The following is a 19,955-nucleotide window of genomic DNA, read 5'->3' on the forward strand; positions in this document are numbered from 1 at the left end:
TGGAATTCTATGCCTCCAGCAGAAAGAATGACATTGCCTCATTTGTTAGGAAATGGAAAGACTTGGAAAAAATTATATTAAGTGAAGTAAGCCAGGCCCAAAAAACATAGGTCCCATGATTTTCCTTATTTGCAATACCTAGTATACGTATGAGTCAAGCAGAAAAGGCCAGATAAGGTGATGTTAGGAAAATGAACCCTAAGATATGTATTTTAAATGTTTTTTTTCTTTCATGCATTAGTTTCTAACACAATTATAAGACTATTTCTTTGTTGCTTTGTATGTCCCTCCCCCACAGTATAACCCCTGCTTTCACTGTATTTGATATCGGTATAATTTGTGGAGGGGAAGGGGAAAAACAAGTCATTTAAATAAGGATACAGGTGGACCTGTTGCAACCATGAGAAGTACAAGTTGTCATGTCAAAAACGAACTTTACAACTTGGGGGGGGGATTTGGTGGGGCGGGAAGGAGGATGGGAAGGGATGGGAAGGGTAAAAAAAGGAGGTGACTACAATGTTTGATAAGAAATGTACTCACTATCTTGCTCATGTAATTGTAAACCCTCTGTACAGTATTTTCACAATAAAAAACCCCACTCCCTACGACCAAATTGTAAGGCTCTCTATTGTTAACCTAAAGGTAGCATTGGGTTCCCTTCCCCTGAGGGAGGAAGGTTAATTAGTCATTGTTTGAAGAGGCCGAGAAAAGCCTGATCTTTGTGTAACTCTGACAAGTGTTTCAGGTTACCCCTCATTGGTGGCCGTGTCTGGAATGAATGAAGTGGTTTTGCAGCTCACTTACCTGTTGCGTGTGTAAATTCTGCCTCCTAATCCTATAGGCCTAGGTCTCTTCGCCTAGTCTGGCTTTTGAAACTATTTTCTGCCTTCAAATATTGTTACACTGGAGTTTTTCCTGCTAACAGTGCTAGGGCTTAGAAGCTGAGAACTTCATGTGAACCCAGGATTGGTCAATGATGTTTCTTGCCTGCTTTTATAACTCAAGAATTCTAAGAACATTTAGAGTGCAAGTAATTTCTCATTACCAAGAGAAACACAGGAAGCTCTTGAACATTTGACATGTCAGCAATAGAAGTCAGAGTGTCATAGATGTTCCAGCCCTGGCTGGCTTCATCCTGTGATCCTCAGACTTCAGCCTCCTGAGCTAGGGTGATGGACATGAGCTACTGGTGCTCTGCTAGGTTCAGAACTGTAATAACATTGGCCTTAAAATTCAACTGCTTATCACAAAGGGCTTGGGCAGCATATTAGGCCTTTCAACATTGGACCTTTCAGACACAAGTTTATAATGCTAGAGTCTGAGAGGCTATGCATATGGATGGGCTACACTTGAACCATGAGCTCTAACTCCAGTTCTGGTGTACATGAACATTCATTTTTCCAGATAATGTTCTCCTAATTAACAAATAGGAAAAGCAATTTGCTTAACCCTGACTTTTGTCCAGTTTTGTGTCTCAAACTCAAGCCTGGGCTCTGTCGCTGAGCCTTTCAGCTCAAGGTGAACACTCTACCACTTGACCCACAGTACCACATGTGGTCTTTTTGTGGTTCATTGGAGATAAGAGTCTAACAGGTTGTCTTTGCTTAGGCTGTTTTTGAACTGTGATCTTCAGATCTCAGCCTCCTGAGAAGTTAAGGTTCCTGTTGTGAGCCACAGGCAACTTGCCTGCTGTTTTTGCCAGACCTGCGGCTTGAACTAAGGGCCTAGGTACTGTCTCTGAGCTCCTTTTTCTCAAGCCTAGCGCTGTACCACTTGAGCCACTCCACAGCTTCTGGCTTTTTCTGAGTATGTGTCACTGAAGATTCAAACCTTACCATTCAAGCATGCTGAGCCAGCTATCTACCACTAAGCTACATTTCTAGCCCCACCCTTACCATTTTATCCCTCCACTTGACTATCCCCAAGAAAAGGGTTCTGAGGAAAAATCATCTAAAGAAATTCTTATAGGAATGTTCTAAAGATAAAGAAGCAAAGTTCATACTTAGGAGAGACCCTAAACATGTGAAGATTGTCACAAATGCTTCCATTTAATTATGTATCATGTTTCAACACTTAATTAATGAAAAACGAGTCACTGTCCTAAATTATTGTGTATAAATTTATAATAGATGTACAACATGTACTAAATATTATGTGTATAATAATACTAAATACAATAAACAATAAGTAAATGAAAAGTAAAAAATAAAATAAATACAAAATCAATAAAAATTATAATATATAATAAACATACATATGTAAATATATATCATATATTACACCTATATAGAAATATTTTTCCATTGCAGGGCCTTCATTCAGAAGCTGGCAACTCTAGCCTGAATTTCTTATCCTCTAGAACAGTGAGCTTTGCCTTCACCCATGATGCAAAATAGTTACCTTGATGGTGAGATCAAATCCCAGCAATGATGGAAATACTGGCCCCAGTTCTAAGACAGTGACTTAATTTTTTTAATGGAAGTAGTTTTGTTTATTCAGTTACATATTGAACATTAAAAAAAAGCAGTGTAGAATTTTGCACATCTATCAGACACCTTTCTCTTAACCCCAAAATGCTTGTCTGAGCACTACTTTCTTTCATTTTTTTATTGTAAAAATGTTGTACAGAGAGGTTTCAGTTAAATGAGCATGGTAATGAGTACATTTCCTATTGAGCATTGTTGCCTCCTCCTTTGTTTTCTCCCTACCATTCCTTCCCTCCCATCTCCACAACTACTCCCCCGGACGAGCTCAGTGACTTAATTTTTATTTTTGGATTTGCATGGGGTTTGAACTCAAGTAGTGACAAATATGCACTTTCCCTCACATTGGCACATATTTACCAAGACCCTGAGATCAAATCCCAGGCGAGGAAAGAAAACTGGTAGAAATTCAAAACAAGGGAGCTTCTTTCTTTTTTAATTCAGTTAAATAATTAATTAATTTTTTATTTATTCTGTATTTTGCCAACATGGGGCTTGAACTCAGGTCATGGCAACTCTGCCTCAGCTTCAATCGCCGTAGGGTGGGGCATCCTCCGACCCATAGCCATTCTAGGGATCCTAGGCCCAGAGGGTTTTCAGGAAGAAAAAAAAAAAACTTAGCATAGCACAAAAAGTGGCAAGCTGCAGAGGGCTGAGGGTTTTCTGTTTTTTTCTTTGCACAGTGGCCATCCTGGGTCTGAATAACATGGCTGCAAAGTGGACCTGACCTGCCATCTCTGAAGGCTGGCATGCTATCAGGGAATCCATAGGCCAACCTGTGAACATAGGCCCTGGGTTCAAATCCCAGTACTGACACCTACCAATGGCACGAGATCACAAGAGACTCATTCCTATGCATAGGAATACCAATTGAAAGAGTAGTTCATGTTTCGGTCTAGTCTAAAATTGGATGCAATAATCCTAGGACGCTGATTGATCTTAATTAATAGGTTATTATGCATGAAAAGAATAATATTCCTTCAATGGCGGTATAATAAATGCCTAAGAGTTGGCAGGAATGTCTTAGGTGTCATTCAAAAATAGATAGATGGCTCTGGCACTCCTTACTAATATATGTTTATTTGTATACCCCCTTTGCCTATCCATGTATCACTGTTTTGGCCAAACCTGGAGCTGGATCTTAGCACCTGGGAACCACCTGACAGCTTCATTGGCTAGAGGCTGCCATGCTCACACTTATCCATTCATGAATTGGGCTTGCTAAACCCTGAGTTCACGTCCCAGCACTGCCAAAAATTTAATGTTGGAGTAAGAAGCCAAGTGTGACACATGTTTTCCTTTTCTGTGAGAGTCCTGGGTTTCAGGCATGATAGAGAACATATTTACAAATCTGGATGCTGTGATAGGATGTAAACAATGTAATAAATGGTAGAGGGGTAATCAGAATCAATGAAATAAATGGTAAATAAATGAATAAAACAAGAAATAATATGAATAACCACACCCAACAAAATATGGTCTGACTAGCTGTATGGAAGTATAAATCCTATCTTTAAAATGGATATAAGGAGTATATTTTCCAGCCCTGAGGCTTGAATTCAGACTTAGGGAACAGTCCTGACTTTTGTCTTCAAGCATGTTCAGATTCCCTTCCGTCACGGTGCTGCATATTTTCCCAGACCTTGAGTTCAAATCCCAGGCCTGGCAGAAAAAAATGTCATGAATTGCAAACCAGGGAGCTAAATATTTTTTTAATTGAGAGCTATTGGAGAAGCCATAGTCCAGCACAGCAACATAGGCCTACAGTTCAAATACAGTCATGCCACTTCCAGATGGTGGGAGATCCTAAGAAATTCGTTCCCATCCACAGGAATAATGATGGAATATTTTCACTGTCAGAGTTGAATGACATGCTCATGAATGATACTTGTACACAATTAGACTTCATGATTTCAGTCGGCTGATTGATTTTAGTTAATATCTTATGAAACATTAAAAGAATATTATTTCTCACAGGGACGCAATAATTTCAGGGCACTGATTTACTTAATACTTTATTAAAGATAAAAATAATAACATTTATCCAAAATGAGCTTTACAATGTTGGTGCGGGGGAGGGGGAGGGGGGAAGGAGAAGGATGGGGATTAGGGGGGAGGGGGGAGGCTGGGAAGTGATGTGAAGGGTAAACAAAGGAGGAGCCTGCAGTGCTTGGTAAGAAATGTACGCATTATCCTGCCCATGCAATTGTAACCCCTCTGTACAGTATGTACACAAATAAAATAAAATAAAATTAAAAAAAAAAGAAAGCTAAAGATTGACCTCCCTTACCACCCCGTCATACCACTTCTAGGCATCTACCCTGAACAACAGGAACCAATATACAAGGACACATGCACCTCCATGTTTATTGCAGCACTGTTCACAAAACTAGGATATGGAAATAACCCAGATGCCCCACCACAGATGAATGGATCCAAAAATTGTGGTATCTATACACAATGGAATATTATGCAGCCATTAGAAATGACAAAATAATGGCATTTGCAGGGAAATGGATGGAGCTAGAAGGAATTATGTTGAACGAGGTAAGCCAGGAACGAAGAGACAAACGGTACATGGTGTCCCTGATAAGTGGATGCTAAATCCAAAATGTTAGGTGATACGACAAAACTAACAGGACTTAAAAAACAAAGAACTCCCACTCATCTGGTTGAACCACTAGTAAATATCCCCATGCTGCTGATCACATATATGGTATATAACATGTGAACACCGTTATATGTTACAGACTGTGATAGACAATTTGCTCCAGGAAAGTTAGAATGAACTTGTAACTTTAAATGAGCATCATTACTCCACAATACTGTGAAATTCCGGAAATTATGTAATCACTTAATCACAATCAAAAAAAAAATAGAACCTCGGGGAAGGGAGGGAGGGAGGGGATGGTAGGGGGAAAACAATGGAGGGGGAACAATGTTCAAGAGGAAGTGTACTCATTACCTCACTCATGTAACTGTAACCCTCTGTATAGTATCTTTACAATAAATATATATATATATATTTAAAAAAATAAAACAAAAAAAATAACATTTATTTATTTATTTTTGTGGATCCTGGGGTCTGAACTCTGGTCCTGGGTGCTCTTCAGCTCAAGGCTAGTACCCTATCCCATGGTTTCCCTTATTTGCAATAACTAGTATATGTCTGAGTAAAGCAGAAAAGGTCAGATAAGGTGATATTAGGGAAATGAACCCTAAGATATGTACTCAAATGTTTTTATTTTTCTTTCATGCGATTGTTTCTAACACATTTATAAGATTGTTTCTTTGTTGCTTTGTATGTCCTTCCCCCACAGTATAACCCCTGCTTTCACTGTACTTTATGTCAGTATAATTTGTGGAGGGGAAGGAGAAAAACAAATCGTTTAAATAGGAATACAGATGGACCCATTGCAAAAAAGAGATATACAAGTCGTGATGTCGAAAACAAACATTATAACTTTGGTGTGGGGGGGAGGATGAAGGCGCAGGGAGGATGGGGTGAGGAGGCAGAGGGGAGGATGGGAAGGGATGGGAAGTGGAAACAAAGGAGGAGGCTACAATGCTTGATAAAAAAATGTACTCATTATCTTGCCCATGTAATTGTAACCCTCTCTACATTATTTTCACAATAAAAAAATAATATTAATTACATGGAGGCATAATAAATACCCAAGAATTGGTAGGAATGCAGTATATATAAGTGAAAAATGGATAGACATCTCTGGCACTCTGTAAATGTATATGTATTTATTAGTGTACTACAATCTGTGTGTCAATCTGTTCTTATTTTGTCAACAACTGGTACTCGATCTCAGATCCTGGCAACTGTCTATCAGCTCAATTTGTTCCTGGATGGCATGCTGACACACACACATTCATGAATTTGGCCCTGTAGGCCTTGAGTTCAGATGTCATCATGCCCAAACAATGAATCATGGAGTAAGAAACTGATGGTGACACATGTTTTCCTTTTCTGTGAAATTCCTGGGTGTCAGGTATAAGTGGAATACATATGCAGATCTATATCCTATTTAATCAATGTAACCAATGTTCTATGTGCCATATTAGTCAATAAAATAAACAGTCAATACATGTTGGGTCTTTGTTTGCCCCTGAAAGGTGTATGGGGCCCAAGGAAAGGTAAGTGCGCCACTTGCCATTCCCCAGTCTCCCTTAGCCAGGGAGACATTCAGACACAGTGGGGAGTCAAGTCAAGCATGAACTCGTTTATTACCACACAGCAAGCACCATTTAAAGGGAAAAAATTGCGAGGCATGGAAGGGGAGGGAAAGGAACCAACCAATCACTGTAAAGGTCACACCTTATCATGCACCTAAGCTATATCCAATCAGATTTTAAGGTAAACAATTGGGCTGTGCCCACTCAACTTCCTCTCAGCACCATCATTGCTGCCCATGTGCCCCACAAGCACATGAATAAAACAAAAATAAAATTAATAACTACACTGAATCAATATGGAGTCAACTTATGTATGTAAATATAAATCATATACTTAAAATGTACACAAATAGTATGTATTCTAGTACTGAGGATAGATTTCAGACATAAGGAACAGACATGAATTTCTTGGCTTCAAGAAGGCTAGCTTCCCCTTTCAAAACAGTGCCACAGAGTTACCCAGACCATGAGTTCCAATCCCAGTCCTAGCAGAAAAAATGGCACCTTTATACTATGTGATGCCCAATTCTTAGGTATTTCATTATGCCTCCATTTAATTAATGTGATTGTTTAAATGCTTCATAAAGTATTGATTAAAATCGATCAGTGTCCTATAATATAATTGTGTATAATTTTATCGTAGAATTATTTAAGAGCTGCCCATTCAATCATAACATACATAATGTTGCATTGGTATTCATATACATAGGAATGTGTTTCTAAGGATCTCTTTCCATTTGGAGGTGGCAGGACCAAGATTCTAACTGTGGGCTCCAGCTCCCACCATTTTAACTCAAGGATAGGGAACTCACTGGTCTGTCCAAGAATTGCAAGACCAATGATTAGGCAGGCACCATTGGCTCTCAGGAGTCCTTACTAATGTTTACAAGGCTGTGATAGGAGGATCATAGTCAAACTCACACTAGGCAGGAAAGTCCTTGAGATCCCTCTCCAACTTCAGTGCCAACAAAGCCAGAAGTAGAGCTGTGTAGCTTCAGTGGTAGAGGGATAGCCCTGATTGAAAGCAGCTCACAACACACACACTCACACATACACACACACACACACACACACAGCGCGCAGTCTAATCATCTATCTGTTTATATATTGGCCATTCCTAGGGCTTGATCTCAGGTCCTCAAATTTGCCTGCCAACTTCTCTTGCATCAGACTGGTGTGCTAACATTTACCCACTCATGAAGTGGGCCTGCTAGGCCCTGAGTTCAATTCACAGAACTTCCAAAAACTTAATCCTGGTGGAAAGCCAATTGTCCCACTTGGTTTCTTTATCGGTGAAATTCCTGGGACTCAGGAATGATGTAGAATGCATAGGCAAATCTATGTCTTATGTAATAGGATGCAAAAATATTGTATGTGTAATCATATTCACTAAAATATGTAAGAAACAAAACACAAAATAAAATGAATACACTAACTGCAACATGCAGTAAAAATGTGTAGGTCAATAAGATTCATGTACTTAAAATATATACGAATATTATTTTTTCGAGTGCTAGGACTTGAATTCAGGCCCTAGAAACAGGCCTGACTTTCTTGTCTTCCAGAATGGTGATCTACCACATCCCCCACAGTGCTGCAGATTTACCCAGACCCTGAGTTCAAATCTCAGGCCTGGCAGAAAAAATGGTACGAATTCCAAGCCAAGGAGCCTCATAATTTTTGTATGTATGTAGGTAGGTAGGTAGGTCGGTAGGTAGGTAGGTAGGTCGGTAGGTAGGTAGGTACGTAGGTAGGTAGGTAGGTAGGTAGGTAGGTAGGTAGGTAGGTAGGTAGGTAGGTAGGTAGGTATTTTTCTTTTGTCAAGCACAGGGCTTGAATTCAGCTCATGGCAATTCTGCCTCAGCTTTGATCACTCTAGGCTGGGGTGCATCCACTGGAACCACAGCTGAATCTGGGTTCCTGGGACCCAGAGGATGACAAGAAAAAAAAATTAATGCGACACAGGGAAAAATAAAACTGGCAACTTGCAGATGGCTACCAGTTTTACATTTGTTTTCTTTGCTAGGTGACCATCCTGTGTCTGAATGACCTGGTTGAAGAATGTTGGTAACTTGGCATTAATGAAGGCTGGTGGACTACCAGGGAAGACATAGGCCAACATGGCAATATAGGCCCTGTTTTTGAAGCCGGGTCCTGACCCCTACCAATGGAGGGAGATCCTAAGTCTCTCGTTCCTATTCATAGGAATACCAATGGAAGATTATGAATGGCAAGGTTGAAGTAATTGTTTCTAATTACTACTATATAAATAGAGTGATTTTAGGAGGATAATGGATTTTGATGAATATTTTTGACACATACAAAGAATACTGTTAATGACATGGACACAATAGTTTCAGGACAGTGGTTGATTTAATCAATAATTAAGGATGAAAACAATACTATTAATTACATGGAGGTATACTAAATACCCAAGAATTGATAGGAATGTAGCCTATATAACTGAATAATGTATAAACATCTCTGGCACTCTATAAAAATCAATAATTATTTTTGTTCTACCATCTGCATATCAATCTGTTCTAATTTTGTCAACTCCTAGAGCTGGATCTCAAGTTCTGTAAATGCTTGTCTGCTCAATATGCCTCAGGCTGGTATGCTGACACTCATCCAGTCATGAATTGGGCCTTGTAGGCTGTGACTTCAGATGCCAACACTAACAAAAATTGAATCGTGCAGTAAGAAACCCATGGCGACACATGTTTTGCTTTTCTGTGAAAGTCCTGGGAATCAGATGTGAAGTTTCATACATAGGCAAATCTATATCCTATGTAATAACTGTAATAAATATTTCATGTGTAATAACAGTCAATAAAATAAATGGTAAATAAATGAATAGAACAAAAAATAAAATGAATAAGTACACTAAGCACAATATGGGGTCAACATATGGAGTTCGATTTCAGGGCCTGGGAAGTGCCTGGCAGCTGAATTGGCTAGAGGCTGCTGTGCTGACAGTCAGCCATTCATGAATCGAGCCTTCTAGGCCCTGAGTTAGATCCCACCACTGCCAAAAATGTAATCTTAGAGTGAGAAGCCGAGCGTGACACATGTTTTCTTTTTCTTTGAAAGTGCTCGGTGACAGGTAGGATGTATAATTCAGATGCAAATCTATATGTTATGTAATTGGATGTCATAAATGTAAAAAATGTCATAGGTGGAAGAGTTGTCACTAGAATAAATGAAAAACAGACTGAATTATTAGTGAATCATTCTAGGATAAAATTACAAACAAAAACTATAGGATGTGGCTTAAGTTTAAAATTTTATTAAGTATTACCAGAATAAAAATGTCATGGAAACATAAATACCTAATAATTGGTAGTAACACATGATGCATAATTTAATAATGTATAGACATCTGTCTCATTCTATAAAATATGAAATTATGTGTAGGGATGTATGTACATATGTGATAAACAATAATAGGATATTGAGTAATTTAGTTAATGTTTTACTAATTATTATCTGGGACACATCATTAAATGGAGACATAATTTAATAAGTAATAATTGGTAGTAATATCTATAAAATAATAATATACAGACATATTTCTGTGTATATAATGCTTATATATATCAATCTCTATCTATTTATACCTCCTTCACTCCTGGGGCTCGGTGGTTAAGTGCTCACCTAATGAGCATGAAGCAATGGGTTCGATTCTTCAGTGCCACATAAACAGAAAACCCGGAAGTTCTGCTGTCTTTCAATCTATTGAGTTCTACCCTTGAGCACAAATGCTTAGGGACAGTGTCAAAGCCCTTACTCAAGCCCCAGGACTGCCGCCAAAAAGAGGTACTATGTTCTAACTGCAACTATATAAGGACAGTACTTCAAATACCACACGACAGAGCAAGCTAGGAGTTTGGTGCTGACAGCTGCCACCTCACCTGACTTAGCCAGATATAAACTGCTGCAACCCAGCTCCATGGGTACCCCCATCATCCTGGCTTACCCTGGCTTACCCCCGATATCCTGTCTGCTCTGGGGCTTTAAAACCTGGCGGGAAGTCTGCTAGCCTCTTTGAAATATGGCTCGAAGTGGTAGAGTTCTAGCCTTGTGCAAATGTTATTAGAACAATAATATCCCCAAGCTTTAAGCTCAAGCTCCATGACTAAGCACCGCCCCCTAATAAAACATCCCAATAAACACTTAGGTGTGAACTTGTGTGGTTTGTGAAATGTTCCTCAAAGAATGGTGATATTGATTAGAGCACCCTAAGTCTAATGACAGCTTTTGGAACAGAGCTATGTGATGAGTCCTCCATAGGGTACTCTCTGCTGAGTCCTGCACATGGTGCTATTTGCCGAGTCCTTCACAGGGTGCAGTGTGCTGAGTCATGCATTGGTGCTGGGTTCTGAGTCTTTCACAGGATGCTGTGTGCTGAGTCATGCAAAGACTGCCATGTGCTGTGTCCTCCACCAGGTGCATTCTTTCATTGGGTCCTTGTAAGATCTCCCCACTGAGAAGATTAATGCAGACAAGAATATTGAGGCTCAGATATGTCTCCATGGCAGGGACAAAATTATGTGTTACTGAAGACTAGTGAGTTGTCTACTACAGACAATTGTTTGTTTTGTTTTTTTCTCAGTAATGAACCTTGAACTAGGGGCCTAAGCTCTCACCCTTATCTCTTGGGCTCATGATTAGCACTCCACTGCATGGAGCCATGGACCCCTTTGCAGCAAAGGCCACAGCTTAAGGGTCTATAGCTGATTTCTCTCATCCTGCCTTCTCAGGAAGCTGAGATCTGAGGATCTGGGTTCCAAATTATCCCAGACAAAAAAGGTCCCATTAGTCTATTATCTCCAATTCACTACTAAGAAACCTGAAGTGGAAGGTAGGTGCTTGTCACTCATGCCTGTCATTCTAGCTACTCAGGAGGATGAGATCTGAGGATCATAGTTCAAAGCCAGCCTGGACAGGAAAGTCGTTGAGACACTTAGCTCCAATGGACCACCAGAAAAGCTGAAGTGGCTTTTGGCTCAAGTGTTAGAGCACAAAACTTGAGCTGAAGAGCTCAAGAACAGCACCCAGGCCCAGACATCAACTCCTACAATAATAAAAAAAGAAAGAAACAAGCTAACAAACATGAAGTATAGGGCTGAACAGACATGAAGTATGGATCAATAATGTTTCTTTCTTGCTTCTATAGCTCAAGAACTCTAAGAACATTTAGAGTCCAAGTACTTCGCATCACCAAGGGAAACACTGGAAGCTCTTGAACGTCTGACCTTTCAGAAGTGGAAGTCAGAGTGTCATAGAATTTTCTGCCCTGGCTGGCTTCACCCTGTGATCCTCAGACCTCCGTCTCCTGAGCTAGGATGACGGGCCTGAAATACTGGTGTTCTGCTATGTTCAGAACTGTGATGACCTTGACAATACAAGTCAACTGCATATCACAAAGGGCTTGGGGAGCATATTAAGCCTTTCAACATTGGACATTTAAGAACCCTGTAGGACACAAGATTACAATGATAGAGTCTGAGAGTCTGGGCATATGGATGTGTTACACTTGAGCCTTAAGCTCTGACTCCAATTCTGGTATACATTAGTGTTCATTTTGCAAAGGATGTTCTCATAATTAGCGAATAGGAAAAGTATCTTGATTAACCCTCACATTTTTTCCAATTGTTTGTCTTGAACTCAAGCCTGGGCACTGTCCTTTAGACCCTCAGGTCAAGGCGAACACTCAACCACTTGAGCCACAGTGCCACATGGGGTCTTTTCGAGGTTCACTGGAGATAAGAGTCTAACAGGCTTTCCTTGATTAGGCTGTCTTTGAACTTTGGTTTTCAAGTCTCAGCCTCCTGAGAAGCTAGAGTTCCATGTGTGAGCCACTGACGTTTCGTCTATTGTTTTTGGCAGTCCTTGGGATTGATCTTAGGGCCTGGGTACTGTCTCTGAGCTCCTTTTTCTCAAGATTAGCCACTTGGGCCACACCACAGCTTCTGGCTTTTTCTGAGTATGTGGTACTGAGGATTAAACCCTGGCATTCATGCATGCTAAGTGAGCTCTTTACCACTAAGCCACATTTCTAGCCCCACTCTTACAATTTTATCCCTTATTGCCTATCCTCAGGAAAAGGTTTCTGACTATAAATCATTTAAAGAAATACCAATAGGAAGATGTCCAAAGATTGTATAAATCTCATACTTGGGAGAGACTCTAAACATGTGAAGACTGTGACAAATGCTTCCATTTAATTTTGTAATATGTTTCAACACTTAATAAAATATTAATAAAAATGTGTCAACATCCTAAATTATTGTATATAATTTTATTATAGATGTGCAAATTGTAATAAATATTATGTGTATAACAATACTAAATAAAATAATCAATCAATAAATGAATACAAGAAAAACAAAATACAAAATCAATAATAAAAATCATAATATGAAATTAACATACATATGTATGTCTATAGCATATATTAAACATGTATAGAAACATTTTTTTCCATTGCATAGCCTTCATTCAGGCCCTGGGAACTCTAGCCTGAATTTCTTTTCGTCAAGGACAGTGAGCTTCGCCTTCACCCATGGTATAAAAGAGTAACCTGGACAGTGATCTCAAATCCTAGCAGTGGCAGAAATACTGGCCCCAGTTCCAAGACAGTGACTTCTTTTTTTTAATGGAAGCAGTTATGTTTACTCAGTTCCATACTGAACATTAAAATAAAGCAGTGTGGAATTTGTACAGCTATTCAGACATCCTAAAGTGCTTCTCTGAGAATGACATTGTGTCTCATTTTTTGTACTTTTTTTTATTGCAAATGTGTTTTACAGAGGGGTTACAGTTACAGGAGCAAGGTAATGAGTATATTTCCTATTGAACATTGTTGATTCTTTCTTTGTTTTCCCCCTACCATCCCTTCCCTCCCATCTCCACAACTACTTCACCCTGCCGAGGTCAGTGACTTAATTTTTCTTTTTTGGTTGGCACGGGGTTTGAACTCAAGTTGTGGCAACTCTTACCTCACATTGCTACAAATTTACCAACACCCTGAGTTCAAATCCCAGACTAGGAAAGAAAACTGGCAGAAATTCCAAACCAGGGAGCTTTATTTTTTTTTATTTAGTTAAATAATTAATATTTTATTTATTTATTTATTTATTTATTTATTTATTTATTTATTTATTTATTTATTTATTAGCCATCCATGGGACTTGAACTCAGGTCGTGGAAACACTTCCTCAGCTTGGATCTCCCTAGGCTGTGGTGCAGTCTCCAGACCCATAGCCGATCCTGAGATCCTAGGCCAGAGGGCTTGCAGGAAGAAAAAAAAGCTGGAAAGCACAAAAAGTGTTGATCTGCAGAAGACTGGCATTTTACGATTTTGGGGGGCATGGTGACCATCCTGGGCCTGAATAACATGGCTACAAAGTAGACCTGACCTGCAATTGCTGATTCTGGTAAGCTATCAGTGAAGCCATAAGCCAACCTTTCAACATAAGCCCTGGGTTCAAATCCCAGTCCTGACACCAATGGCAGGAGATCACAAGAGACTCATCCCTATGCATGGGAATACCAATTGAATGAGTAGTTCATGCATCCGTCTAGTCTAAAATTTGATGCAATAGTCCTAGAATGCTGATTAACGTATAGTTTATTAAGCATAAAAAGAATAATATTCCTTCAATGGTGGTATAATAAATACCTAAAAGTTGGTAGGAATGTAGTAGGTGTCATTCAATCATAGATAGATGGCTCTGGCACTCTTTAACAATATACATTTATTTGTATACCACCGTCTGCCTATCCATGTATCGCTGTTTTGGCCAAACATGGGGGTCGATCTCAGTGCCTGGGAACCACTTGACAGCTTCATTGGCTAGAGACTCCCATGCTTAAACTCACCCATTCATGAATTGGGCCTGCTAGGCACTGAGTTCAGATCCTCACATTGCCAAGCATGATGGAAAACACATCTACAATCTAGATTCTTTGTGATAGGATGTAAACAATGTAATAAATGGTAGAGGTGTCATCAGAGTCAATACATTAAATGGTAAATAAATGAATAAAATGAGAAATAAAATTTATAAACGCACCAAACACAATATGGACTGAACATCTGAACGTAAGTATAAATCCTATCATTAAAATGTATATAAGAAGTATTTTTTCCAGGACTAAGGCTTGAATTCAGTCCCCCTAGGAGGAGGGAATGGCGGGAGATCCTGAGATACTCATTTCTGGACCTAGGAAGAGCCATGGCATGCGAAAGATCTCATCCTTGAATAAGTAGTTCATGCATGATGTGAGTAGGAAAGGATACATAAGACTCATGGGGTATAGATTATTTGTAAAGAAGAGTTGATGAAGCATGACAATAATCATCATATACATGAAATGGATGCATCAGAAAATAGGTACTCACAGATTGGATTCCATCACAGGTCACCAGAATCCTACTCTATACAAATATGTACTTATTTGCATTCTACCTTCAGCTTTTGAATGGATGACTATTGTGCTCCCCACTCTCCCCCCAGGGGGGCTCAAACTCAGGTACTGGGAACGCCTAGCTCTTCGTCGCTCACAGGCTGGTGTGCTCATGTGGACCCATTCACCAATTGTGCCTGGTAGGCCCCGAGTTCAAATCCCAGCCCTGCTAAAAGATTCATCTTGGTGTCAGAAGTCAATTGTTGCATCTATTTTCCTTTCCTGTGCAAGTCTTGGGTCTCAGCTAGGATACAGAATGCATGGTTCACCCTGTGGTCATGGGAATAACTTGTTATCCATGTCAGTCCAGTTATACCTGTCATCATATACGTAAGAAAATACACAATACATCCATCAATAGCATACAAAATATACACAATAAGTACACTCAATGCATGATGCAGTCCGCACACGGATGTGAATATACACCCCATGTTTCAATGATGCATTGAGGACTATTTTTGCCTCCCTGTGGCTTTAACTCAGTTCCTGGGAAGAGCCCATCTCCTTAGTGGCTCACAGTCTGGTGTGATCATGTGGACCGTTTGGGCAGTTGGGCCACCTAGGCCCCAAGTTCGAATCCCAGCACTGGCAAAAATTCACCCTGATGTGAGAAGCCAGTCATTGCACCTGTCTTCCTTTGCTGTGCAAATTCTGGGTCTCAGCCAGGATGACCACACCAAACGCAAGATGCAGCCCACCCATGTTTGGAAATATAGATCCTTTGTTTAATTATGAATTTATGACTATATTGCCCACCCACCAGGGCTCAATCTCGGGTCCAGGAATGGCCTAGCTCCTTAGAGGCTAACAGGCTGCTGTGCTAAACATGACCCATTCACCAATTGGGCCTGATAGGCCATGAGTTCAAATTCCAGCACTGCCAAAAGATTCATTCTGATGTGAGAAAACCAAGGTTGCATATGTTTTCCTGTTCTGTGAATATCCTGGGTCTCATCGAGGATGGAGAATGTTATATAAGCAAATCTATAGCCATGGGAATAGGTTGTCATCCATGTCAGCACAGTTATATCTGTCACCATATTCAATAAAATGCACAATACATCAATGAATAAGACAGAAAATAAAAAGAATATCTACACTGAATGCAAGATGCATACCACTCCTGTAGGTAAAGAGAGATCCTATGTTTAAAAAAGGTAGGCTTGCGATTTTGTCCACTGCTGGGGCTTCAAATCAGGGCCTAGACCAGGCCTGAAATTCTAGTCTTCAAGGATGGTGAGCTTCCCCTTCCCCCAAAGTGCAACAGAGATACCCAGACCTGAGTTCAAATCCCAGCACTGACAAAAAATTATTCCTGATGTCAGAGGCCAGTTGTTGCACACCTTTTCCTTTCCTGTGAAAGTCCTGAGTCTTAACCAAGAAGGGGAATTCATAGGCAACCCTATAACCATAGGAACAGGTTGTCATCCATGTCAGCAAAGTTATACCTGTCACCATATTTAGTAAAATACACAATACCTCCATGAAATAAAGACAAAATAAGGAGAAGTTCACTAAACACAAGACGCTGTTGACACATGAATGTCAATATAGATTGTATGTGTAAATTATGAATTTATGACTATAGTGGACCACCTTGGGGATCAATGTCCGATCCTGGGAATGGCCTAGCTCCATAGTTCACAGGTTGGTGTGTTCACCTTGACTTATTGGACAAATGGTCCTACTAGGCCCTGAGTTCAGATACCAGCACTACCAACAAGTGGGTTGTAGAGTAAGAAGCCAAGTGTGAAACTTGTTTTCCTTTTCTCTGAATATCCTGGGTGATCCTGAGAATCCTGGCATGTTGAAGAACATTTGTACAAATCTAGATGTTCTGTGATAGGATGTCATCAATGTAATAAACGGAATGGGTTTCATCATAGTACAATCAATGGTAAATAAATGAATAAAAGAAAAATTTCAAGGAACAACCCCACCAAACATGTATGGACTGAACATCTATAGGTAAGTATAAATCCTATCTTTACAATATATATAGTATGTTTCCAGGGCTGGGGCTTGAATTTAAAACTAGTGAAGAGGCCTGACTTTCTTATCTTCAAGTACAGTGATCTTCCCCTTCATCCACATTGCTCAAGATTTACCCAGATCCTGAGTTCAAATCCAAAGCCTGTAAGAATAAACTGTGTGAATTGCAAGTCAGGGAGCTAAATTTTTTATTTTACTTTTCTCAGTATGGTGCTTGAAGTCAGGTTGTGGCAACTCCGTCTCAGCTTCGATCACCCTCGGCCAGGTGCAGCCACTAGATCTACAGCTGCTTCTGGGATCCTAGACCCCCAGGTCTTTCAGGGAAAGCAATTCACAGAAAAATGTGGCCTTTTTAAGTTTTCTTCCTTTGCATGGAGACCCTCATGGGTCTGAATGACACTTGCAAAGGGTACTTCACCTTGCAATGCTGAAGGCTGGCAGACTAGCTGGGAAGCCATAGGCCCACATGGCAACATAGGCCCTGATTTTGAATCCCCCTCCTAACACCAACCAATGGCAGGAGATACTAAGAAAATGGTTCCCATCCATAGGAAGAACAATGGAATATTATCAATGTCAAGGTTCGATGAGTTGATCAAGAATGATGCTCCTATAAAATTAGACAGCAACATTTCAGGAAGCTAATTGATTTTATTTAATATTTATGAAGCATAAAATGAATATTATTACTTACAGGAACACAATAATTTCAGGACACTGATTGATTTCATTAATAGTATAAGGATGAAAACAATAACACTAATTACATGGACGCATGACTAATATCCAGTAATTGGTAAGAATATAGTCTATATAACTGAATAATGTATAGACATCTCCGATACTCTGTAAAAACACATATTTTTTAGCATACTTCCATCTGCATGTCAATCTGTTCTTATTTTTTTTACCCCTGGGGCTTGAGCTCAGGTCCTGGCAACAGCCTGTCAGCTCAATTTGCCCCAGGATGGCGTGCTGACACTCAACCATTCATGAATTGGGCCTTGTAGGCTTGTAGGCCATGAGGTCAGATGCCAGCACTCCCCAAAAATGAATTGTGGAGTAAGAACTTGATGGTGACACACGTTTTCCTTTTCTGTGAAAGTCCTGGGTGTCAGGTATGAAGTGGAATACATATGCAGACCTCTATCTTATGTAATCAATGTAAAAAATGTTTTATGTGCATAATAGTCAAAATAAATGGTCAATACATGAATAAAACAAAAAATAAAATAACTGCACTGAATGCAATATGGAGTCAACATATGTATATAAATATAAATCATATATGTAAATTGTACATGAATAAGATGTTTTCTAGTGGTGGGGATCTATTTCAGGCCTAAAGAATAGACATGAATTTCTTGACTTCTAGGAGTCCAGTTTCCCCTTCCCACACAGTGCAACAGAGTTAACAAGACCAGTTCCAGTCTCAGTCTTGGCAGAAAAATGGCACCTTTATAGTATGTAATAGCATAGTAATTCTAAGGTATTTCATTATTCCTCCATTTTATTAATGTGATTGTTTAAATGCCTCATAAAATATTAACTAACATCGATCAGTGTCCTATAACATAATTGTGTATAATTTTATCCTAGAATCATTCAAGAACTGCTCTTTCAATCATGACATTCATCATATTCCATTGGTAATCATATGGACAGGAATATGTTGCTTAGGATCTCCTTCCATTTGGAGGTGGCAGGACGAAGATTCCAACTGTGGGCTACAGCTCCCACCACTTAAACCCGAGGATAGGGAACTCACCAGTCTGTCCAAGAACATCAACAAGACCAATGATTAGGCAGGCACCAGTGGCTCTCAGCAGTCCTCCTTGATACTTACAAGGCTGTGATGGGAGGATCATAGTCGAAGACACCCTAGGCAAGAAGTCCAACTTCAGTGCCAACAAAGCCAGAATCACTGTGGCTCTAGTGTGGAAGGCCAGCCTTGATCAAAAGCAGCTCACAGACTGTGCACATATCCTGAGTACAAGGACTGGGAATAGGAACAAACAGACATACACAACAATCTGTGAAACCATCCAGCTAAATGAGGTCACCCTCTTGTATCCAACTGAATTGGACATTGTTCCCTGAGAAAAGGGCTGGGGGAGCTGCTATTTCTTGACTCTGCCCATGCTGCTTGGATCACAGGATTCTGGCCACACCCCCATTCTTTCATAGTTCTTTCTGACCAATGAGATACAAGAATGGTGGTCACGCCCACATTCCATGCTGCCTGGTAGCACCAGGATTCCTTCTGTTAGTTTACACCACTACCAGCAATTAAGGAAGGTAGAGATGGCTGAGTGGTGAGGAAGAGACTCCAGGCAACTTTGGAATATAGAAGGAAATTGAGATGCCTGCCCTCACCCTGGCTTCTTTCCCTCCTTCCCAAGGTGCGGAATTTCAAACATCAGGCAATGGCACCTTGCCAGGCCGCATAGAGCCCCAACCTGCTCCCTGGCCCAGGTTCTTTGCTCTGAGGCCATGTGTCTGCAATGCCACTGCCATCACTGCTCGCTCGACCTGGAGCATCCTAAAGCAAATTCTCCCAGCAGCACAGGTGAGTGGCTGCCCCCAAACCACCCCTACCCCGGGTCAGACACCCCTCTGAGGGCCCCATGACCCACGACTTGTGTCCTCTCACTGGCTCTGAGGAGCCACCTTTCTGTCTTGGGAATTTCTGAAACAGAGCCTCAATATAAGCTCTTGCTGGGCTATTCGAGGTCTTCCTATCTGTGACAGGTATCCTTCACCAGCCCTGGTCCTCTGGAGTTGGGATGGTAGACATGTAACAACATGTGCAGTCAT

The sequence above is a fragment of the Dipodomys merriami genome, unplaced genomic scaffold (assembly GCF_024711535.1).
Source record: "Dipodomys merriami isolate MVZ:Mamm:240054 unplaced genomic scaffold, mDipMer1.0.p SCAF_919, whole genome shotgun sequence".
Classification (NCBI taxonomy): domain Eukaryota; kingdom Metazoa; phylum Chordata; class Mammalia; order Rodentia; family Heteromyidae; genus Dipodomys; species Dipodomys merriami.